The sequence below is a fragment of the Strix aluco genome, chromosome 1 (assembly GCF_031877795.1).
Source record: "Strix aluco isolate bStrAlu1 chromosome 1, bStrAlu1.hap1, whole genome shotgun sequence".
Lineage (NCBI taxonomy): Eukaryota > Metazoa > Chordata > Aves > Strigiformes > Strigidae > Strix > Strix aluco.
The window spans coordinates 82957251-82982348 of NC_133931.1; the positions used below are offsets into that span (position 1 = coordinate 82957251).

Here is a 25098-nt window from a genome sequence, read left to right on the forward strand (position 1 = left end):
TCAGCCTTTTGTAAGGATGCTTTTCCCTTATTGAGTGCATAGCAGTGTCTTGGGTTATGAAGAATTGATTCATTGTGTTGATTAGCATTTCAAAAGAATTTAGCTTGGCTGGAGCTCTATAAAAGATTGCTGTGAACTGTGTTGCTGTATGTATATAGGCACTACTGAATACAATAGGAAATAGGATATATTTACATTTTTATGAGAGTTTCCTGAGTTAAAGGAATGGGCTAACTACTTTGAAGTTGAGAGCAAGTTCTCTTTCTGCTCTTCCTCAGCCTGAATGGTCATATGTACAGCACAACTGTAGTGTCACAGTGCAGGTGAAGTCATTGCTGTTCTAACCATTCCTGTATTTTCCATGGATGCAACTGCAGATGTGGGTAGAAAACAGGATCTGTGTGCTGGGTCTTGTCTGGTGGCTCATCCTGGCTTATTCCACACCTTGGCTGTGCTTGTGAGCCATGTTGTCCCCTTTCAGATCACAACTTCATCTACCCAGTTGCAGAGGGTAAGGAAGACAGGTCCTAGATTTATTTTCCCTCCAAAATATGAAACAACATTTAACACAGCAGTTTTTGCATAACTTGTGTAAGTGAACAGTAAGTTAGCTATAAACAGACAACTTGAATGTGGATCTGGTATTTCCCTCTTGTATAATGCAAATCCCTGGTGAACAGAGACTGAAGCTTATGGTCAGGCATGAATAAAGGCTGTTTAGGAAGGACAAGCAAAGAAGAAGAGGAGGGAGGCTCATGAAGAGTCTGACTGTCCAGTGCTCCACTATAAATCTGGAGGACATGCTCATTAAGCATGTCTCTGGGGCAAGAACAGAGAAGGAGGGTACACTGAGGATGAGTCTGTAAGAACTACCTGACCAAGAGGACATAGCTGATGAGGTTTTCTAAAATGACTAGTAAAGGTCTCCTGGTTTTAGGTTCTCATCCTCATGTCGTTTTCAACCCTCTAGACATTGACAACACAGCAGTATGTAAGCATTTCAGGAAAACCCTAGACTGTGTTGGTGATAATTTCATAACAGAGAAGAGTTAGAGGCTCAGCTGTAGGTAATACTCTACCAGACCTATTGCTCACAAACTGTGAAGAGCTAGTGGAAAATGAAGTCATGGTTGGCAGCTTGGGTTGCAATAACCACAGGATGATTGAGCTCAGGATCTGAAGGAAGGCTGGGAAGGAAAGCAGCAGAGTTAGGACTCTGGATTTCAGGAGAGAAGACTTTGGTTTATTTTTAGGGATTTGCTAGGCAGAGAGAGGGCCATGGGAAGCAGCCATGAAGAGGAAAGGTGCCCAGGAAAGCTGGCTAATTCTTAAAGAAAACTTTTTGAGAGCTCAGGAACAAACCATCCTGTTGTACAGGAAGACCAGGAATTCTGGCAGAAGGCCTGCTTGGCTAAGCCAGGAGCTTCTCAATGAACTAAAGCACACAGAAAAGGAGTGTACAAGAAGCAGAAAGAAAGAGAGGCAAAGAAAGAAGAGTATAACAGTATTGCTAGGCAATGCTTAAGGACAAATGCTGCAGGGACAAAATCAGGATAGTCAAAACAGAAGATGGGTCTGGAGCTAAAACTGGCCAGAGACACAAAGGGCAGTAAGTTGTTACAGGAACATTAGCTGGAAAAGGAAGTTCAGAGAAAAGGTAGGTCAGTGGATGAACAAGGAGACAGTCTAGTAGCAAACACAGAACTGACTGAAGTACCGAAAGTCCTTTTTTGCTTCTGTCTTCACAGACAAAACCTGCTCCCAGAGCTCTATGTGTACCAGCACATATATGGAAGGAGGTGGTGGGTAGGGGGCACAACAGTTTAGGGGCTACCTAAAGAAGCTGCAATTATTCAGTCAGTGGGAGGAGATGGGTGCTGACAGAGATGGATGATATGATTATGATGCCTCTGTCCATGGAAAATAATGACAATCAGGAGAGGCAGCTGTGGAGCATGTCCTCTGGACATTTCCAAACCCCCAAAGGACAAGAAGGTAATGAGGACTGGTCAACATAGATTTCCAAAGAGCAAATCATCCTTTGCTGACAAAATCATTGGCTAGGTAGGCGAGGGGAGAGTGGTGGGTATAATATATCTGACTTTAGTAAAGCATTTGACACTGCCTACTACTGTATCCCAAATCTCACCCAGAAGCTGAGGAAGTCTGGGCTTGAGTAGGGTAGAGCCTGGGGCTCAGAGAGTAGAAATCAATGGCTTGAGGTCTGATTGGTAACCCATGGCATCCCTCAGAGGGTAACATGACAGTCCATATTATCTATTGTTTCATCCACAGCCTTGATGATGAGGCTGTGAGCACACACCCTCTACAAATTTGTGGATGATGCTAAATTGGGGGGGAGGGATGGGGCTGACATGGTAAATGGTGGAACTTTAGTTCACAGTGACCTGAGAAACTCAGACTAGGGCAACAGAAAACTCATTGACTCAGTAAGGAAAAGTACACCTGGGGCAAAATAACCCCATACATCAGTACTAGCTGGGAACTGTCTGGCAGAGCAGCAGCCTCACTGGAAAGGACCTGGGATTACAGGTGTTACTTGGTGTGACAGTGGATGTCAAGTTGAACATGTGCTAACCGGGTGCTCCCATCATGAATAAAGGAAATGACTAAGGGAAGCATGGCCAGCAGATCACGGGGAGCTAGTCCTTGCTTTAATCTGCTGCTGAGGAGGCCATAGTTGGACTACTGTGTCTGGTTCTGGGAGTCCCCAACACACTTCACGAGGTATGTTAGAACCTGGAGATGGTCCTGCAGAGGGTATCAAGATGGCCAGGGACACAGAGCACACGAGCTATGAGGAAAACCTGAGGGTGCTAGGCTTGTTTAGTCTGGTGAAGAAGACATGAAAGGGAGGTTGAATAGCCTGTGACTACACGAGGTGAAGTTAAGAAGATGACAAAGCCAGACTTCTCTTCACAGTAGCAAGCACAAAACAGACAAGGGTAAGAGACATATGTTGTGACTTGGGAGGTTCAGATAAGACATTAGGAAATTATTCTTCAGCAAGATGGTAGTGAGCACTGGAAGAAGCTATGAGAGATGCTGTAGAGTCTCTGCCCTTGGAGGTCTTCAGGACTCAGCCAGATGAAGCTATGGTGGGCCTAATTAACTTAGTCTTAATAATTGTCCTGCTTTACGCAGAAAACCGAACTATATACCGCCCAAGGTTCCCTCAAAACAGCTCTTGTGATATGCGATGTCGTGTCCCCAGTCCAAGCTGAAATCTTGCAATTCAAGGAGTTTATTTCGTTCATATCCTGTATATCAGTGAAGGATATACAATTCAGATTGTCAGGGAAAACTTCTGGCTAAGGAACTCATTTCAGTTTATGGTCTATTTCCCCCCTCTATCTCAAAGCAGGTATTTTTTAGAGTTGTTTGTTTGGAGAGAGAAGAGAAATATTATATTCAGGCACTATGTTTTAAAAGGTCTGAGTAACCAGTAAAATTGGTTTGTACATAAATCCAGAAACTGAAAATTAAAGCAATTGAATGGAAAGCAACCTGAAGTCAAACTGCTAACATTTCTTTTTTGTTTACAATATTAACTCTAATATACCCTGGTGAAAATGGTCTGGTTCAACCTTTCTATCACAATGGTGCAGGAGCTTGCAGTATATTCTTCCCATGGTTCCTTACAGCAAAACTACCTTGTGGTGGACTCAACATTCCTGTTATTTACTGAGTAACAAAAATCTTGTTCTAGCTCTTTTTTGGTACGATCAGGCTGAAAGAAATAGAAGCAAATCTTCAGCATCTTTCATCCATCGTGTGGTATCGGGAATGAGCCGTATCAGCTTAGAGTGTCTTCACACTCTGTGCTGAAAGCAGCTTTGCAAATGTTGATGGTTACAGGGAACAGGAGGAGAAGACAGCCTTCCTTCGAGCTTCCTGTTTCTTTATCTGGTTGGGGCATCTAGTGGCTGTTGTGACTAAATTGCTTCATGGCTGTAAAATAAATTGCTGGCTAAAGGTTAGTTCCTCCATGAGAAAGGCCTACACTGTAACTAGTAATTTTGGCAAAGATTTTCAAAATTATGCTATAGAAAAGGCTAGCAAGTGCTTGCTTCTGTAGATAGAAAAAAGTGTTTGAGAAAGCAACATGGGAAAGTTTATGCTTTTGTCCTCTAATGTTGCCTTTCCGCTGTGTTCAGAAGCTTAATTATTCAGGCCAGAATATACAGTAACTTTTGCTTAAAAACAGTCTTTTAAAGAAATAACCTGTAAAGAAAGAAGGCAACAGGATTTCTTTAAGTTATGTTACTAACTTCTACAAATAAAAGAAACAGACATTGAGTAGAAGTGGCAGAACAATAAAACCAGATGTAGATTGTAGATTGAACAAGGTTGGAGCTTCAGACCATGCACATGGCTATGCATTGTATTCATCACATACGACTACAAATTCACCATGAGATTCTCAAAAGTAAGTCTATTGCATCTGTTGTGGAAAAGCAGTATTTACTCAGAATATGACTGCCCCAATGTGCTCTGGTCAGCTTTTCTTTCTAAATGCAACAGTAAGGATTTTTATTCTTAGTACTGGTGACTTCCGTGCCAAAAATTGGATGTAGGTAAGCTTCTTCCTGAACTGATCTGAAAGCCCCTCCAACATCCTTTTTCACTTTCTGCAAGGAGGAAATCTGCTCTAGGTGCAGTTCTGGCATCAGTATCTCCTCCCTGATGTATAATTTCAGTCATGCCGGCTATGTTGGGACAAGCAGCAGGAGGTGCTTGAGCCAACTGCACTGTCATTAGCTACTGATACAACAGAGGGGAACAGCCTCCACAAAATCCAGCCTTGTTACCTCTTATGCTCTTTTATTCCCACTATAGGGGCATCACTCAACTTTAATGCTTTTTATGATCCTTACACTCTATGGGAGCCTAGCCAGCATCATGAGCTTACTGATCTATTTGACTTGGCTAAGACCTACAAAGCACAGGTGTATATGAGCAGGAAAAATTTCTGCCTTGACACAAAGACCAAACACTGCAACAGGACAGACTGTGCAGATGAAATCACATGAAAGACTGAAAATCAAGGTGACTGTGGCGATTTTGAGTTTTGATTATGACTTGATTTTACTTACATTATGAATTCCTGCAGATCCCTTACGTTCCCTTTGCTTTGGTGAAAGATGGTATAAACTCCTACCCTAGCCATGACAAGTACTACAGACTCTCTGGCAAGAATCCAAAGTGCTGGTTTGTAAGGGAAGGAAGGGGAGACGGTGGACAGGGAGATTACAGAGAAGAAATGAATCATCTCTTAAACTCTAAACAATTCATTATTTGGCTAACTGGCAACAGTTTTACACTCTGCCGTTCCCCAGTTTGCTTTCTCAGTTCAAAGGAATAGCTGCTTGAAAGCCCTTCTGCTAATGTGGTGGCTACCATATTTGGAACAAAAACTCTTTAACGATTTGGCTTGTAATCTTTGCTTATTAACAGCTCAGCCTCAGGTTTATGGAGCTCATGGAATTCAGGACATGTATACTAAACTATTATTTACCTCCAACTGTGGCATTAACCTTGTTTTCCTGACTGATGAATTAAAACACACAAGTTTGCTTGAGACTACAGAGCAGATGGGGTCAATACAAGATGGCATCTATGAAGTTCATTGATCAGAAGTAAAACCATATGCCTCTTCACAGAAGTCCTATCGAAGAATACATTGAGGAAGCGGGGGCTGGAAGGTCACACTGTGGTCACATCTCTTCTTCAAGGTGCTAGAGGCTTTGACCATCTTGGAGATTATGATGTTCCAGAAACACCTGGAAAGCACTCCTTATAGAAAGTTACAACTCTCCAGTCAAACAGGCTGCTTGTCCTGTTAGCTTTGTGTCAGACCTACCAGCAGTGAGGCTTCTTTCAGTGATTTTGATGAGAAAAGATGATGCCTTCCTTGTCCCATTGGAAAGTTCCTTCTCAGCCTTTTAACTCACTAAATAGAAACTGGAAGCGCTGTTTGCATGATCAGATGTTGTTACCGCAATTAGTGAAGGATGGACTGGTGGTATGGTGATAATAGCAGCCTGTTCCTGTCACCAAGGCTGTTACGTGTCTCTAAACAAATATGAGCTGCTGGGCAAGCAAAAGCAGCATCTGTCTCCATTACATGAAGTCATTCAGTTACACTGGTCAATGAACTGTAGCTGATAAAGCAGGGAATGTCTAGTACTTCTGTGCTGGAGCACAATCAGTTATCAACTTCTGGACCTCCACAGACCCCACTGGCCTTTATCTTTTTCTTTCTGAAGTTTTTCAGTAAAGCTTGAACCGTTTTGTGTGTGTGTTTGATTTATGCACTGTAACAACCTTGATCCTACCATATGTCAGGACTCCCCATATGTTCTTTCATTTGTAGTATCCACAAAATTCATCCAATAAAGGCAAAAGGTGCAGCCTGACTACAGATCCTCTGTCATTCAGCTACAAACAGCTGGTAGTGCATATTACAAGGCTTATTTAAAGCTCAAGTACTTTCACTCACCCTCTCTGATAACTAAACTTGGCATGTAAAAACATGAAATTAAAAATATCAAAGTAGTGTAGCATTTCAAAGAAGCATTCAGGAAGCAGACAGCACGTCTTGCTCCAACACACAGAATCCTGTGGCTGAATGCATGGTGCATGCTTTGAGAATGTACCCATCTCTGGTATGGAAAGGACAGGTCATCTAGGTGTGGTCGCATAACTTAACACGTAGCTGCTCACACTTGCATTCGCTAGTCTGAAGCACTGGGTGCTTTCTGTGCCTGACCATCTACCGCTAGCATTTCAATTTCAGAGAAATCTCCACAATTGACTTGATTAGAAGGACTGTTTTCGTACACAGGAGTGATCTCAACAACCTGTGCTATTGACGTGTCTGGTGGTTAGTTGAGGAATAGTGGTTTTGAGGCATGAGTGCTATCTGGTGCTCATTTTCCAGGAGAGCCACTTCCATCTCAATGTTTACAAATATTTTCAGCTTTAGCCGCCTCAAACGTAGTTTTTTAATTTGATTCTCCACAAGTCATTTGCAGCTTGTGCTTGGCACAAATAGCGCAGTAAGCAGACAGTTTCAAATCTAGTGCCTCCAAGTTGAAGGAATAAAGGGGACTAAGAAAGGTAGCTGTATAGGACTAGAGCTGCTGTAATTTATGCAGGTTTAAAGTCTTTTCCGTAACCACTTCAATCACCAAAGATCCTCGGAACACCTAATTTCAGTCAGTTCCTGACCTAGAAATGCCCTTCATTGGGAGAGGGTGGAAAAGAACGGGTAAAGTATCTAAATGAGTTCTGCAACCTAGAGCAGTAAGGAGACAAACAAATGATCCTATAAATTTCTCCACTGCGATGAACCCTCAGGCTTTCCCACAGTCAGCTTCCGGGACAGGAGAGGCATCAACAACAGACAGGCGTCAGGAATATTTGCCCCTGTTACACAAATTTGAGGAGGGGTGTCCATCTTGTCCTTTCTCTGCTTTGACTCTGTGGTGACACTGGCACTGTTAGGAGGGTTTTAATGATAAGACTAAGTTTGCAAAAGTACAGATGCAGGTGCTCCTGAAGTGGCCTCATGTGACCCAGTTTGAGTCTGAAAGCAGAGCAGTGGTACAAATGTCATGAGTGGCTTCACCAAGGAGCAATATTCCAGGTAAACCAAATGACTTAAGTTGGAGCTACCTCAAGGAACTGCATTTTGTCTTTACACAACTAACCGGGCTGCCAGGAGGCACTGTGACAAACTGGATATTGGGGAGCAACAAGCACAGGGCTGCTCCACAAGGAAGGAGGAGCCGGGAGCTGAGGGGGGTGAGATGAGGAGGTAACCAGATCCAGGGTCCAACCAGGAGGTTCAGTCAGAGGCAGCAGAAGATGGGGTCAGAGACAGGGATGGGACCAGGCACAACTGTGGCATTGCTGGGGCAGGGACTGATGGCCTGGGCTGAGCTGGGACCAAGGCCTGAGCCATAGGCAGGGCTGTGGAGGAGCCCCAGGGGAGGCTTGGCAGGGGCAGTCAGGGCTAACCATGCCCTCAGGGCCATGGCCCTGGGGTTCACAGCCAGAAGTTCTCAAGATAGGAATCCAACAACATGTGTTTCAGAGCAATGTTTTAGCCCAGTGAGTAAAGTATATAAGCAGCCATCATCGCAGAGATCAGAACACCAAGTACTGGAGCAGAGAATCACGTTTTTCTTCTCTCAGGGTATTTGACACTCTTTTCTGTGTGCCTCACTTCTCCCACCTTGTAGAAGGTACAGCGTAGCTGCCACATTAGTTAGACCATCCAGTCAGTCGTGCATTTGATCCTGCGTAACTGACATTCTTGCAGTTGAATGAGAACAGAACAAAATAGTACATGAGAAGCCAATTCTGATCACTATCAAGATACTGATATAGTTGCTCCAGCTGTTAACTGAAAGACATTTTTGTGGCCATAGAAGCCAAACAATGAATAACTCATTCAGCTGTTGCTTTGGTGAAACTTGCAAGTGAAAATGGAGCAAAGACTCTGAGATCTAACCTATAGATGGTCACTGAGAAGCCTGGCATACATAAATCATAAGGGAAGCTTATAGTAGTTGAGCACATTTGTTTCTTTTGTACATGAGTAACGCTAACTCTTTAGGGTAACTGGGGTAAGAGACAGAAATAACCCAGATAATTGTACTGTCAGAACAGCAACTATATCCATCTTTGGGAAAACTTGCATACAGACTTCTGTGGAGTAGGGAAGTCTTTTAAAATAGATGGCTAGCACAGGACCTCCTGGGAGGCACATATGCTTTGCATTATAGATTGAGCTGAAGTCAGGAACGTTGGGGTAAAGCAGGGTTCACAATTCACATATCCCTACCTGGCTACAGGCATGAAGTGCCACTTTTTATGGTATAAACAGAAACATCAACCTAGTAAAGCTAGACTTAGCTATGCTAGCCATCATACAACTTTGGGTCGTTAAGATTAAAATTGTTATCAGAGGCTTGCATCTGTCTTCGTGTCAGGATTTAAATTTGGATTGAGGTGCGCCGGTAGGGATTTATCAAAGTTGTTATTTTAGGATTTTATCAAAATCCAAACCAAAAATGTTTTCTGTGCTCTGCCTGCAAATCTATGAAAAAGCATCATGTGTCTGTCTATGCTATTGCAATCAATTTTTGAAATTCATACAGCTGGTATTTACATTTATGAGGAGAATGACACCCACTGCAAATAGAAAATTCTACATATGCCTTACGCTGACATCTTTTATTTTCCCCAGAATAAATGACTCTATGACCAGGTGAATCAACAGGGAATTGGACTCTAATTACATTTTAGATAATAATTATAAAACCTACTGTAAGTCTTAATGAAATCTTATGAAATCTTAAAAAATTGCATTGCATGGTAAAAGAAAAAAACGTTATTACGAAAATGCTTTTGCGGAAAACGGGCTTGGGAAAACCTCAACATACGGGAAACTGAGTTTACTCTCTTCTCGATACAGGGAAAACCAGGTTTTGTCAATAAACTGAACAAAACGCTCCCTCTTGTGGTGTAAGTTCGGAAATAGAGCAGCAGATGGAGGCTCAGGGGGCCAGGCTGCTCCGGCAGCTGCAGCCGAAGGTGGCAGGTTTGCAAAGCCCTGAGCTGCTAAGACTTTGGATTTGCTTTTGTTTTGTTGTGATGAAAAATGCGAGGAAGGAGGGGTTTCCCTTGCTAGGCTGATTCTAGAAGAGGAGCACTGGTGGGATTTTTAACTTGGTGATTTTTTTTTTTTTTCTTGCTTGCTGGTCATTTTTCTCACAGAGTAAAACGAAAAGCCCCCTACTTCCCCAGAGTAGGTGCTCCTTATGGATACCAGCTTCTCCTGAGGAAAACCAGAGAGTGCTCAGACACAGAAATGGAGGAGCTGAGTGATAGGGATGGAGGGATGTTGGTGGGGTGGGAGACGAACAAGAGAGGTGGCCTCGTGAAGTGCTTTGAACTTACCCTGAGATAATGCTGGGCTAAGAGCTGTGGCTTGCGGCTCTTTTGTCAGACCTAACATAATCACAGAGCAAAGAGTTCATTATTAATCAGAAGAACAAACTGAATACAAATTAAAGAGGAAAAAAAAAGTGTTCAGGATTGTATTTGTTCCCTAATAGGGAAAATGGAAATATGACAGTGGGTGAGACCTGGAGGACAGAGAGGGCTGAATAAAGTCAGGCCCTAAGGGTTGACGCTGAAGGGAAAGGCCCTGAGATGGAGTAACTGTCAAGAGGTGACAAGAGGAGCTGGCTAAGAAGAGGGAGCTAGCTAGGGTGTTTGTCACAGCAGAGTAACTGTGGATTTCAGAAAAGCAGCAAACAGTTATGTTACACAGAAGAGCCTAGACGTACCTATGTTTCCAGAACAGACCCGGTTCTCCATCTTTTTGCAGGTGTCTCCGTTCGGTGGTTTTTCTTCTTCCTGATACCAACTTTGTCTTTTGGTTCCTTTGACATATGAGGAAAAGGTGGGGATGCTTTACAACACCCTTAGCTATGGCAAAGATGTTCAAAGGCGGCTTAGAATCTCAATTTGGATAAATGTATCACATTTATCATGTAAGATGTACATCTTGATGCAGCAAAGTTAACTAAAGGGAGCATTTGATAAATTCTGAATTTAGGGGGTTGTTTGAAGATACATAATTTAGTACATATATTTAAAAGAACGCTAGCTAGTAAACCCTGGTTATCATCTCAGCCCCCTAACTGGTGGTAAAAAGAGGAAAAGGATCAAAACCCCTCTCAAACTGGTAGCATCAATGACTATTTCCTTGCCACTTTTGGTTGTATAGGCATTCCCAAGCAAATGACTCAATACAGGTGCAGAAATTTTATTTCCTTGATACACTGGGAACGCTGTGTAACTTGTCTTTCCCCTGTCGAGTCAGGTAGCACTTGACTCCATGCAAGTGGACATCCACTGCCTAAGCCCACCTTCAAACACAGGCTTAAATACTGGCCTTTTCCTTTACCTCTATTAGATTATTTCACGCTGGTTCTGTAGTGGTTAGGCAATTTTACAGGACAATCCTGACAGTCTAAATGTCATGGTCCCACAGGCACTGTTAGCCTTGACTAGGCTAACCAGCCTAACCTGGGGCTTCCCCTGAGCCCCGCCCATGGTCCAGGACCCCATTTCAGCCCAGCCCGGGCCCTCAAACCCCGACAGCTATTCTGTGGGCGCGCTGCTGTGCTCCGCCTGTCTCCGCCTTACTTTCTCGTCAGATTTTGGACCCACCTTGCCTGTCACTTCTCTCCAGCCCTGCCTCACAAAGACGCGTGGCTCAGAAACAAAACTGGGGGGATGGATTTTCCCCCTTGACCTTGCGGCAGCCCACCGACGGGCGGGGGCCGCGTTACTGCTCCCTCTCCAGGGATGCTCCCGGGAAACGGGACGGGCGGAGCCCCGGAGAGCCCCCACCGTGCCGGGCGCTCGGCCCGCATCTCCCCGCGGAGAGCCGCGGAAGCAGCGCGGGGCGGGGCGCGCCTCGGCTCCGCCGGGAGCAGCTCCCCCCCCCCCCCCCCCTTTTTTTTTTTTAACTTCCATTACCCAATTTAACGGTAAATGCTGCTTGCCTCACCCGTGCGGTGCAGCCGCCCCTCAGCAGCCCGTTACCGTGAGCGGGGAGATGTCGCGGGTGGGGCTGGGGGTGTGTGTGTGTGTGTGAGTGTGTGTGAGGGGTCCCGCCTGCCCTCCCTCCCCCCCAGCTGCGGCAAGGGCGCAGCCAGCCCTGCACCGCGCCTGAGGAGGGGTGGGATGCTGCATTTGGGCAGGTGGGGCATGGCGAGCTGCTGCAGCGCGAGGGTTAAACCACCGCGAAAAAAAAAACGGAGATACGGAGAAGAATTAAGGGGGGAAAGATAAAAAACCAAACCAAAACAAAAAGGCTGAAGCGAAGACTGGTATGTGAAGGTTTGCACAAAAATATGGGGAATTGTCCCTGCAGTCGCCCAGGAAACCCGCCGTGCCCGTGCTCGCTCCCTCCCTCTCCGCCCAGGGCTTTTGTGTGGCCGCGGGGGGACAACGGGGGCTCCCACTGCGCTGCCCGCCCGTCCCGGAGCCCGGCCCCCCGCCCCGCCGGACGCTCGGCGCGGCCACGGGCTCCGCGGTGTTGTGCGTGGAACCCAGAGACCCCAAATTGCATTTTATTGCCCGAATGTTTTCCTACATGGGAATATATGGGGAGTCCTCGCGCGGCGCGTCGCACCGCACGCCACGTCCCTGCAGCAAAGCTCCCCCGCCGCGCCCGCTGCGCGCCCTGCGCCCTTTCCGCTCCGTCTCTACCGAAAATGCAAACCGGATTTATCCTTATCACGGGCCAGCTACGCGCCTGCCGCTCGGTCCTCGTCCCCACGTGAATGGGAAACAGCCTCCATTGTCCCCGCTGAAAGGTGCTGCTGCTGCCTTTGAAGCCGCGGCGTGGCGTGGCCGCACCGCTCCCTTCCGCGCCCCCGAGGGGGTGCCGCCGCCGCCGCCGTTCGCGCCCAGCCCGCCCGTTTCACCCGGCAGCGGGGCCACGGGGGGCGGGCACCCACCCTGCCCGCCTGCCGCCGGGGGAGCAGAGGGCGCCCCAGCCCCGCGCATTGGACCCCGCGGGCCCCCGCGGCGCGCAGCGGGCGCGGAGCGACGAGCGGGGCGCGCCCGGCTCCGCCGCAGCCCGGCTGTGCCCGACGACGGGGTTTGAAAAAGGGAGAGGCGGGAAGGTGCGGGCAGCGCCCTTGGTTGGGGGGGTGGGGTGCGGGGGTGCAGTGGCAGCCCCAGGGAGGCTTTTGAGCAGGGGGAGAGCTGGAGGGATCCCAGACCTGAAGCCCCGGCGACGTTCAGGCCAGCTCTTCAGCTGCAGGAGCGCCCGGGAGAGATCCGTTCCCCCGAGAAATGGGTTGCCTTCCTCCGTTTTTATTAGTTTTTTGCGCCTGTTGTGTTTAACGGGCAGCCCCTCTCCTTAAGCGCCCTCAAGCACAAACGCCGGGGATTTTTCAGCCTCTTCCGCCCGTGCCGCCCCTCTCCGGAGGGGCGCCGGGTCCCGCACGGGTGGGCAGGCGGCCCGGCTCGCCCGTCCCGTCGCCGCCCGGCTCCCCCCGCGCCGCCGGGGCCGGCCCCGCCGCCGCCCCACGGGGCACAAGCCGGGCCAGCCGCCCCGCGGGTGCGGAAGGTGGCGGAGCGCTCCGCACCTCGACGCGCGGCCCCGCCCGCTCTCCACGGGGAGCAGGACAGGCTGGCTTCTCCCTTCCCGCTCCCCGTCCCCTCCTCGCCGCGATCCTCCCCGAGATTTATTTTTTTTGAGGGTCGCAAGGTGCGGTTGCGGACCTGCGAGAGAGTCCTCCCGCAGCGCGCAAGGCTGGTATTTAAAACCTTGGGTCCGTGCGCCCCCTACGCGTGAACGCCGCGCAGCGCATCTCCTGCCTGGGAAATAAATAAATTAGTGCGTGTGGCTTTTGAACTGCCCACAGACTGTCACAGAGAAGGGGGGGGAGGGAGGGAAAGAGGGAGGGGGAGAGAGTGAGAAATGCAGAGGCAGCAGCCGCGGTAGCGGCGGCATTGCTCCAGCAGGCACTAGTCACTCCAGTCCCGGCGAGCGAGCGGGGGAGAGCCACAGCGCTCAGACCAAGCCGAGCGGGCTCTGGGCTACCTGGGACTCTCTTGGTGACACCCCAGCACACAAACACACAGAGGGGGAGAGAGGAAAACCAGACAAAGGTAAGAAGCGGTATATCTCACTTATGCCATTGACACAGCAGACCCCGAGAGCTTTGCAATTTTTATCCTTTTTTCCCCCTCCCTGTGGCGTCTCGGATGTGGGGAGCGGAGATGCGCGTTTGACTCGGGAGGAGCAGGGAGAGCGGAGCGGGGAGAGCGGAGCGGGCTGGGAGCCGCCCGCCCGGGCACATTTCAGGAATATCGCTGCGAGGAACTCGGTTCCTCGAGAGGGAGACCGCCGGGAGCGGACTCGAGGCACGACAGGGGACTGAAGGCTATTCCGTGAAATTTAAATGCCCAATGAGGCTCTCTTGGGGGAGGCTGGGGGTAGCGGTGGGTGTGGTGGCAATAATAGTGGTTTATGCCCCATTTCTTTGCGATGCCTTGAGTCCGTTTCCAAAGGGAGGCTGCTTAAAACAAAATAAAAATAATCAGAAAAAGATCCCCAACCCACTCCGCGAAACGAAGCGCTCGGAGGAGAAGCCGCCCCGCGCCAGGAAGATGGCAGGGCGGCGGGGCGGGGGGCGGCGGCGGCGCAGGGAGGCGCCGGGGGCCCGGCGGGGCGGTGGGGGGGGAGCTCGGGGGGTGTCGGGGGGGGGGGGGGGGGGGGCAGTGCCGGGCGGCCGGAGGAGCGCAGCCTGCGCGTGCCTATTGTGGCTGGCAACAACGCGATTGTTCTCGGCGGGGCGGCGGGAGGAGCGGCGCTGCCTTCGCGGTCACGCGTGCGCCGGGAGGCCACGGCGGGTTTGAGCCCCGCGCTCTCGGTGGGGCGCTCCGCCGAGGTTCCGGGGGCTCGGCTGCCCGAGTCCTGCCGCGGCAGCATGCGGCCACCAACCGGCCGTCGAAAAAAGGCAGCGGACGCCGCCGCCCCCCCCCGGGGCCGCCCCGCGCCCGGCTGTGCCCGTGTCATGAATATTCATCGAACGCCGCCTCCCTCTTCCCACAGACCCCCCCCCAGCCCCTTTTTTTCCCCCCGTTTTCCCCCCACCAAAGCAGGCTACACATCCCCACAACCTTTTTTTTTTTTTTTAAAATTCTTTCTCCTCCCGACCCGCCTCGCTGTGCCGCCTCTCCCCACGCACACGCGTGTCTTTCACACGCAAGGAACTTTCCCCCTGTCTCGTCCGGGCGGGGCGGCTGAGGCAGGGGAGGGGTGGGGAGGGGAAGGGACAGGCACACGGGACCCACGCTCCCGCCACGCCGGGTGGGCGTCCCGCGGCGGGGGGTGACCGGCTCCCGCCGCCCCTGCCCGCGCCTTTGTCTGTGCCCGGCGCATGCGCGGAGCCGGGGGCGGGGCCGGGGCCGGCGGCGGAACAAAGGCTCCGCGCTGCGCCGCGACCCCCGGGCCCCCCCCCCCCCCCCCCCCCCCCCCCCCCCCCAACCGCATCCCCCCCGCCTGGCCTCGCCGGGGCTGCACCTGCCCCCGGGGAGGTAAATGGGGGCGTCCCCGGGGCACGCCGGCACCCTCCAGTGTCCGCACTGCGCCCGGCTGAGCTTTGGCAACTGGTACCCTGCGCGGCGGCGGAGCGGAACCGCCCTCCTCCCTTCACCGCGCCCCCCCTCAGTTTACCGAGACAAAATCTGGCATTTTTGAAGGGGAAAAGGAGGGCGGTGCTGCCCGCCCCCCTCCCCGCCCGCAGCAGGTTTCGGCCGGCGGGTGGCTGGGGGGTGCCCGCAGAGCTCCCCCGCGCCGGGTTCCAACGCCCGCACCCGCAAAACGGCCGGGGGGGGGGGGGGGGGGCGGTGCAGAAACGGGGAGCGGGGTGGGGGGGCGGGTGCGTGTTCCTCTCCAGCAGCGCCGGTACGGCAGGTCCGTCTGTGGGTCCTTCTGGTCGAAGAGGGCGCAGCGGGTGCGCCGTGCGTGCCGCAGCCGGGCGTCCCGTGGGGCCGCCACGCCGCGGGGAGCGGCTGGGGGCCGGGCTTCGGCCGGGGGGAGACACCCGTGTGCTGCGTGTCCGCGGGTCTCCTGAAGCATCGCCCTCTGCCCAGGGGAAGCAATTTCTCAAGAGGAAGATTTATTTAATTTTGTGTGTGTGTGTGTGTTAGTACGACATCTTGAAATCTCTTTTGTTCGAATTGTTGCATCCCGATGCTGCCGGCGGTGCTCGTTCCTCAGCCGCCTGCCCCTTTTTCCCAGAAGATGCTCTTGTCCAAAATTAGGATACAGGCTTCTCTTTAGGGTGAGCGTGCTTAAGCCTGTTGGAAATGGGTGATTTTGTCAGCTAATGACTGTTAGCTTCTGAACAGAGACGACGGGTGTATTTGTCAAGCTGGAGTTAAAGATGACAAAAGACTATTGCAAGTGGGCTTCTCAACAGAGGATGGCAGCGGGGTTTATTGCATCCCCTCCAGGGTGATGAATGTTCGCTGGAAAACAGATACCCTAAGGCCTCTCACGTAGCAATTACTTGGTATTTCCAGTGTTTTCAAATAAGGTCCCTTGTGAAGAAGCCGTGGCATCAGAGCCCTAAAATCTGGCTTAATGTCCCCTCTGTGCTTGCCAAGCACCACCCAGACCGGCGGCCAGGCTTCAAGCACGGAGGGCTTTTTCCCAGTGTATCTGGTAGTTTTCCCCTCGAAGCAGCGGGAGCGTGGGGTGGGAGTGCCGTACCAGGGGAAGATGCGGCATCTGCTCCTACCGCTGTCTCCGGTGGAAATGGTTTTACCTGCACAATCCTCCTGTATTCAGGGTATTTCTGAGAATTTTTGGCAGACCCTCCAAGCTTCAGGGTGGGAGGGAAGAAGTAAGGGCATGACCAAAGGGTTTTGCGCTTGCTGTCTCTACTCATTATCTCACAGAACTTAATATGAGGGAGAAGCTTTGCTTTGTGATCTCCCTACCTGCTGGATTGTGTGCAGTGAGTATTTTCTTTTTGTCTGGCTGTTTTAGTTTCGCTGCAGAGCGCCAACTCTGGTCTGTGTACGAAATAAACCCAAAGCATTGGGAAATTCATGGTGGCTCTGTCTATTCTTGTATGCTTCATGTATGAAATAGCTGATTGTGTAATTCAGGGAAATTGTACGTAGTTGCCAAAAAGCAGTCATGCAGCGGTTTTTTTTCTCTTGATATGAACCTCTGAGCATATCATATCCAGTTAAAATAAAATCAACATTAAAAGGTAAAACTGGTAAAATTACCGTTCCAGTTATTGCGTGTAGCAATGATCAGGTGCTTTTCTTCTTTTCTTCCCTCCCTCACCCCCTTTTTCCATGCTTCTTTGCATTTGAAATGCAACACCCACTGAAGAAACCTGGTGATAAAAGATTGATTTATTTCAGAAAGTGGCATACCTTTGGAGCATCGTCTTTCCTTGAGATTATAGAGTGTGCACACTCCATAATTTCAGAACCGTCTCTAGAACTGTTTCTAGTCCTTAAGCATTTGTGTGTTTTGATCTTTCAGCATTAAGTCTCTGGAATAAATTCTATTTTCCAAGCGAAGCATCTTGTGTTTGTGCTGTGTTCCACTGGTAGCTTTGCCCCATGCAGTGAACCATTAAGTCCTTCAGCAGAGCCTCCCGTGCACAGGACAGCTTCTGTCTGAACAATGCTGAATTCTTCCCTTGTGCAGGCATCCGCCCATGCCCTGATGGGATACACTGAGGGACAGAAGCTGACTGCGGGGCAGAAACAGGCCTTCCCATGAAATCTTGTGAGACTTCTGTGCAGCTACATTTTCAGGCATTCAGTTGCCATTGGGCTACTAATTATTTGGAAACTTGCCACTGAAAGGTGATTTTGCACTAATTTTGAAAACAAGAATTTCAGATTTACTTTTTTTCCTCCATCTGCAAGAAGAGGATGTTACATTTTTTTATGTACGCATTTGTGCGCAAATCCCAGGTCTTGATTTAGGTCTGTGGGTATAAATGTAGTGTCCTTGGGTACACTGTAAATTTAATGGCTAAAATCTGAGTTCTTCAAGTAAGAAAACTGGATGCTATTCATATATAATGAAGAATTATCAACCAGTATTCAAGTATTCCTACATGGGCAGTAAAGGCAGGCCATTTTGAAGTACTGTACAGATGCATTGAGACAACTTCGTAACTAAAGAAAGCAAGCTTTGGAGGGGCTTGGGTTGTTTCTTCTGTGTCAATCAGGAATGACAAGAATGAGGTAACAACTAGAGAAATCAAAGAAATTCCTGAAGGCATTAGAGACTTGAAAATAGAAACCATATGCAGCATAATACAGGTTTCATGCATTAGAGGAAACGCTTTCAAGATTTAAAAAAATTCCGGGGGAAGAAGGGGGGAAGCACCTCGTGCAGAATGGAAAGGACTTTAAAGTCTTCTCTACAGCATCTTGTATCTCCCAGCTGTCTTTCTTATAAGCATGATACCAGCTCAGCTTCTTACTTCAAAATGGAGAAATGCGGTTAGTATGAAAATGTAGCTATTGGTTATTTGATATGAAAATTCATAAGTTTAAAATAGAAACTGATTGATAGCAACATGATTCCTCAAACATGAAAGATTCCTGACTTGCCAGAATCTGAAAATAAAATCCTTTGACTTTTTTCAGCACATCAATAAACGTAAAGAGATACTGATTTGTAACACATGTGGAATGGTCAGGCTTTGCCTGGGAGCAAGATGTGTAGTAATTCCCTCTTAAGTATGGTTAATGGAATTTAACTCCGAGGAAACAGTTTTATTAATAAAAACCTTCTGTCTTAGGATATAAATCAGAAGCTGATGTCTTTTGATGTGTTTGGTATTGTGTTCTGCAGAATAGAAATTAAGTAGTCTGTATAGTTGATCTGACTTGTGGGGTATAGCCTGCCAAGTACCTCAGCAGTGCTGTAGTGTTGGGAAAGCCACATGCTTTTTAGTCACATGTTTCATAGTTTAGATTTTAGCCTGGTAAGTACTGCCACACATATGATTATGATCTGCTGATCCAGGCATTTTTTTTTTTTTTTTACCCTGTAGGAATTTGAAGGTCTTTTCAAAAGACTTAATTTGATGTACACTGCTGTAGCAGTTGTTCAGAGCAGCACGCACTTGGTGCTTACTGTAAACTTGATGGTAGGAGCTTCATTTTGATTAGAGACTTTGCTGTCCTTACGAAGGACACAGCACTGAATGTGTAATAAGACTGGGCTTTAACCATCTACCTTTTGCTACTTATAAAGATATGTTGATGGATGCTTGCTAATGATGTCATGATGGTGGTTGTAGTACCAACTCATTGGCATGAAGAGGATGTGAATGCAATGTTGAAGCATATCCTTTTACTCCAGGCAAAAGCCTAGTAACTATAATGGCAAAGCTTCCCATAGGGTTAATTTTAATGACAGAAATCTATGTCATCAAGACTTTACATGACAAATGGAAGCCACTTTTGTACAAGTAGTAAACTCAGGGGGCTACTGGCCATCTCCTGTTTTAATAGTCCTTAAATACTTGATAGGATGTAGAACATGACCCCTGCAAAAGGATAGAACCTGTTTTAGTTTGTGAATTTTCTGCTATGACTGTTTACCTTATGTGATTGGTTTGTGAAGGAGGGGCTCATATTCAAAATTATGGCTTGACATTAACTGTTTTAGGATGAAGTAGAAGATGGTCACATAGCAGGATGCTGTACATGTGCATCTGCTAGACAAATTTAAGATGATTGCTGAACTACGGAGAGGAAATGAAGCACACTGTTGTTATCAACAATAATAGAACTGATACACCTCTCTCTCACCTAACTACTTTAGAAGAGCACACACAAAACAAGCACAAATCAGGATGTAGAAAACAGTGAAAACCCGGTTGCAAATGCGTAATCACATGGAGAGTAAACCCATGCGAAACCCTTTGGTACATCTGTTTGTCCAAAATAGGCTGGAGCCTGAGAATTGCTACATCAGCTTCCTGTAATCATCCTTCCTCAAAGCAGTGAAGCACGTCATTAGGGGAGAAAGAAAACAAAACCAAAAACAGGCTAGAGGTGGTATAAAACTAGAAGTCTGGAGAAGGATAGGGTGAAACGTGTCACCACTAGATGTGGGGCTCGGATCATTTTGGCATTCACCATTCATGTGTGAAGTTTCCAGTTGCTTTTATTTTGGCCAGCACTGGTAAGTGCATGATTGACTTCTGCTACTAATTGTGCTGAGCTGGTGGGAGGAAGCAAATTCAGTGAGCTCTGAGGCAATAAAAACAGCTCTTCTGGGTTTCTTGCTGTCACCACAAAGCTGGGGAAGATGTGCTAGTTCCTCTACCCAACAGGTTTCTGAACCAGGTGGGCTGAGAGAGTGGGGCTCGTTCCTCTGCAGCAGCATTGCTCAGTCCTGTGTGCAAACTCTGCTCCAGTGAATGTACAGCCCATGCTGGCAATAGCTGGTCTCACTGAAGAGTGGGTGAAAGCTGCCTGTTGACTCTTGCTTTGCTTTTCAGATCTACAAGCCCCATGAAGCAAGGGAGGCAACAGCTCCCCAGAGTTTAAAAATGGAAATCTGGCCAGATTTTCCAGGCTTTTCCATTCCTTACTTTGCTTTAGATGGAGTAGAACTTACTGTTGGTTTGTAGCTTTGTTTCGCTAGGAGCATGTGAGGCTGCTGTAGTGTACCTGAGTGCTCAGGATAGCCCCCTAGCCTATAATTCAAGTGCCTAAATTAGCAGACTAAAGCAGAGGTGGAAATGTGGAAACTCTTTCCCTGTTTGCAGTCCATACGTGCTCTGCATAACTCCCACATCCATAGCGAAGAGCATCGTGATGCTCTAGAAAGCTGCATGTAGATTGTCAGAGTTCAAGGAGAGTGACAAGTTGTCCATGCAGGCAGTTTTTTCTGATGGATCTGGTATCATTCGCTGGGAAGGATTTTGGTAAGAAGGATGTATCCACTCTCTGTTCCTGTACGCTGTTCCCTTTTCTCATTTCCTGCCCTCAGAAACCTTCACCTTGAAGAAAACCATCCCACAGCGCAGAGGTACCATCAGAACCCCTTTTAAGCTGCTTGTGGCCATCTGACATTCCACCAGTATTGTACCTTTTAATGGTTTCATCAGTGCTAGTTTCCCTAGATGATATTTAGAGGGACTTTCAGCTTTCTGCATAGTGGTCCATGCTTTACATCCAGTTGCCTTGAACCGATGACATTGCCTTAATGAATAATACTTTTAGAACCAAGCTAAGTAAAAGCTGCCATGTGTACTGAAATATGAGAGCTCATCTGAGTGTACTTTTTTCCCATGCATATAATATTGAATAAAAGCTTCAACAGAGCTCAAGAAAATTATTATTACAGTAGTCTTTTATAAACACTAGAATAACTATTAGTTCACTGAAAGTTCAGCTGTCCTTTTTTGTGGATGAGTCAGTGACTGACAGATTCATGAACAAATTATTGATGGTGATGGCAAGAGCAACGTGGCACTCCTCATGGTCTCTCAGTCCTGACTGAACAACACACTGTATTGGCAATCCACTGCAGCACAATGTCTTGAAGTAGCCTTCAGTGCTGAGGTAGCTTCTGTTACCGAAGGTTCAAACTATACTGCAGATCACCTACAGGTGTTTTTGTAAACATCTCTTGAAACAATGCCATCACCAAGGCATTATGGAGAACAGTAAACATATCAGTCAACAAATGACTCCCCTTGCTTGAAACAGGATAAATATTGTGTCTTTAAATACTTGCCATCTCTGTTCTAATTTGGAGTTGATACTTGGAGAATGATGTTGAGGGAAACGGACTGGCTTTGCGTGCTCTCCCACAACTATTGACCGCGTGAGGCAAGAGACTGAACATCCGCGTTCCTCACCAGCTACAACACAGAGGTGATAGGGAGCGAAGGAAGTTCTGCACTGACAGATTTGTGGTTCAGAAAAAAAGCCTGTCCAGGAGTTTGCTGTGAAACAGTGGCAGTAAATTTACAGTCCAAGAATAGAAATACTTATCTCAGCAGCTTTTTTTTCCTTTCTGCTTCAAAACCAAAGTACTTTGGCACATTTGCTCCTGGTTAAAGAAGCCATTCAATACACTTCTTGATATAAACTTTTTATGCTAACATGTTGGGATATACCTTATTATCTCTAAGCATATTTGTAAATATGGCACAGTAAAAAAAATTCATGTGTCTTCAAGCTAGTGCTTACTTATTTTTCAGATAACTTTGACTCGATCCTTCTTTGCCATGTCCCTGTAGAACATTTATCTTCAATTAAATTATCACAACTGGTTATGTTGCCATTCCCCTTTGTTATCCTCTCTAGAAGTCCATATTCTCAGCAGTGAAGTAACTCAACCTATTTCACAGAACACCTTGTTAATCACACATTAACATGTAATATGTGCATTAGCAGGTATTCAGAATGCAGTAAGATCTATGTCGTAAACTTGTGTGTGCTGGCATTCCTGTGTAATACAAAGCAGGGATATGAGAACAGAACCACTTACTGCAGAACTTCAATTCCAGCCTCTGAAATTAATGTTACTAGACCCCAACTGTTTGCATGGATATGGCTCCCAAACCTGGATGTTCACTAGAGTGAGATCATATCAACATGAGAACTTGATCTTAAACAAAGTTTTATGCAAATCCTGTAAAAATATGGAGATTTTGGAGCTCTGCCAGTCAAGAGCATTCAACACTTTAACCTTCTTATCACTTGAAGAAATACTCATGTGATTTCTCCTGCTGACTGAAAGGGAATAGAACTTTTTCTTTTTTACATGGTGTTTTAGTTTGAAGCAAAACTGGCACTTGACTAAATAAAAAAAACCCAACACCCCAAAACCTGTATGTGATAGCTTGCATTGTCAGTCTTATTTTCAGGAAGAACTAGATTTGTTTGATTCCTGTAGGACGTTAAACAAATTGTTGCAAGATCATAATTAAACTACATCAGTGAGTTGCAAAACCTTCCAAAACACACTTTTAGGGGAAACATTTGCTATTATAATAGACAAAGCTTGTCTGTCAAGCTGTGGCTTTGCTGGGCTGCATATTGCATAAAGGCCAGTAGCTGTCACGGTCATACTGGCCTGAGTTGCTTTCATAGAGAAACCCTTCTTTGGATCCACTTCTAATTGCTTGAGATATTCATTGTGTCCAAATAAAGCACAACATCTATAAATGACGGAGACAACAACATGATTGCTGTGCAAATTCATTATAAATGCCATCAAAATGAGTGCCCTGTTGAGGCCAAATAAGTTCATCATGGCAAATATATAAGCCTTTTTTTTTCTTTTTTTTTTTCTGGAGTACAAGTCTGTGGCTACAGATAGACTGAAGACACAAAATAGCCTTTGGTCGATGTGGAGGGTCCCCAAGCAGGGGGCCAGAGAACTGAAGTGGGTTGATTTAGATCATCTCCTCTACATTGACCTCCCAAAGAAGACCAAAAAACTCAAAGGAAATTATTTTCATTAGAATTACAACTAGTCATCTCAGTTAATTAACTCCTTAAATAGAGAAAACTCACAGTGATGAGAGAAACAAAATAATAGATACAAGGTCTATTCACAGCCCAATCTCTGCCCATGACCCCTTGCAAGTTTTGAATGCTAATGTTGATTTCAAGTACACAGTGGTTTTCTGTGCTGCAGCAAATTTCCACAGTCCTCCCTGGTCCCGAACTTCCTTTCCAACACCTTTGGAGTCTGATATGTGCTCCTTGCAGCATTTTTCCAGTTTTGTTCCTGAGCTGCAGGTTCCTGGCTTGAACCTCTTGCCTGTCTCACCCTGCCATCTCCAGAAACCTTCTCTCCTCTGAGCAGCCTCAGTGACTCCTCCAGGGAAGAGATCCTTTGGCCACTTGGTCTTCTTAAAATAAATAAAATGAGGCTGCCCACAGGATTCTTCTGTGCTGTCTTGCAGACACAGTGGCGTTGGTGGGACTGCATCCATGGGGCATACATGGTCTGAAGTGCCAGTCATCAGCAGCTGTGCTGACGATGTTCATTGACTCCTTGCACTGGAAAGGAGACCAAATAGCTAACTTAATTATTACAAATGCCCCGTTTTAATTAATCTAGCCATATGATTCTGGTTCCCTGATCTAATTAGCTAGGGAGACAGTTAAATATAACTTCATGTTTCTAGGCACATTTAGCTATTCATGGTTAAATCTGCTCATGGTTCCTAAGAGACTATATTTCAAAGTTATGGAGTCACAGCCGGGAATACCTCCCAGCTGTCCTTCATCTGAAATAAAAAATACAGAGTTCATCTTAATTAACATGGTGGAATTTTTTTTTTATGTTTACAATCATGTTAAAGCCTTTTATAGAAACAAGGAGGCATCTTTCTCTGGTCTCCCACTAAGGACTAGCAAGTAACTGTGTTGTACACAAGAAATGGGATTTCTACTGTCCGAGTAGATAAACATAACTTTAGACTGTATGTGGAAAATATTTGCCCTTTGCTCTGTGACAGATGGAAGATGGTCAGTAACCTGAGTTAAAATAACTTGAGTAATTTGAAATTAATAAATCACAGTAAAAATTCCTTGTCCATGGAGGCATTTCTAATAAAGACTGTACATGGTAGCCATAAAGAATATGTGATCAGAATTACCGTAAAGAAGATTTTGTTGACCAGAAAGGGACAACAAGAATAACAGAGGTCCACTTCCTAGTTGTGCTAAGCGTTTGCTACCAAAATAGAATAAATTGCCTTTTAACTGTCCTAAAATGGACATCTAAGAATTTCATGTACTATGCATTGAACATTTAAAGATATTTCTTGCATGGGTCATATGCCACATAAAGGAGAGATACCGTTCAAGTGGACACACATGTAAACAGTAAGAGCGATCAAACAGGACCTATGAAAGGAAAAAAATGAACACATTTGTTTTGTGCAGCGTAAAGAAGAGAGTGATTATTTTAAGAAGAGCTAAGACAATAACCAGTGAGAGATCACTTGAATGTAACTCATTCTGCCTTGGGGCAAGAAGAGGGACTATCTAGACTTCTCCTGAGGTCCCTTCCAGCCTGATGGTTTGTAGGACTAGGCACATGGAGGACCTTTGGAGTGAGCTTGTTCTTGAGTGCAGAGAAATTAGTTTGGTTGAAACAATACCATTCCCAAGAGTACTAATTTGTTGGCAGTATATCTGAGCTCTGCTAAAATAGAGATCAAAAGATAAACCCTCTGCTAATATGCTTTATGGACATGGTATATGCTAGAAGGAAATACACAAATAAGGCTTTTATAGAGCTGGCACGAGGAGATTTAATTTATTGATGTTGAACAGCAGAGCTTGTTAAACAGAGATTTCTCATAGCACTTTTGACAGAATTCCTCAAATGTGCTGTAAGTTTGAGGCCATTCTTCAAATTGGGGCTGATGTACAAGAAAGGGAGTAAAGCTTACAAAAATGATTGAGACCTTTCAGTTCCTAAATTTTATTTCA

The 25098-nt window shown here is 46.9% G+C and overlaps 1 protein-coding gene across 2 annotated transcripts in view; it reads left to right on the forward strand.

Annotated features, from left to right (window-relative positions):
• Nucleotides 1–13548: 13548 nt before the first annotated feature.
• BASP1 (brain abundant membrane attached signal protein 1) overlaps nucleotides 13549–25098 on the forward strand; it is a 50793-nt gene continuing 39243 nt past the window's right edge. The window contains exon 1 of one of the 2 annotated variants that reach the window (XM_074826438.1): nucleotides 13549–13734. The gene's annotated coding sequence lies outside the window, so the exon portion shown is untranslated. Of the gene's footprint in view, nucleotides 13735–19738; nucleotides 19811–25098 lie in introns of those variants that run through there. The other variant, XM_074826428.1, reaches the window with a different exon arrangement.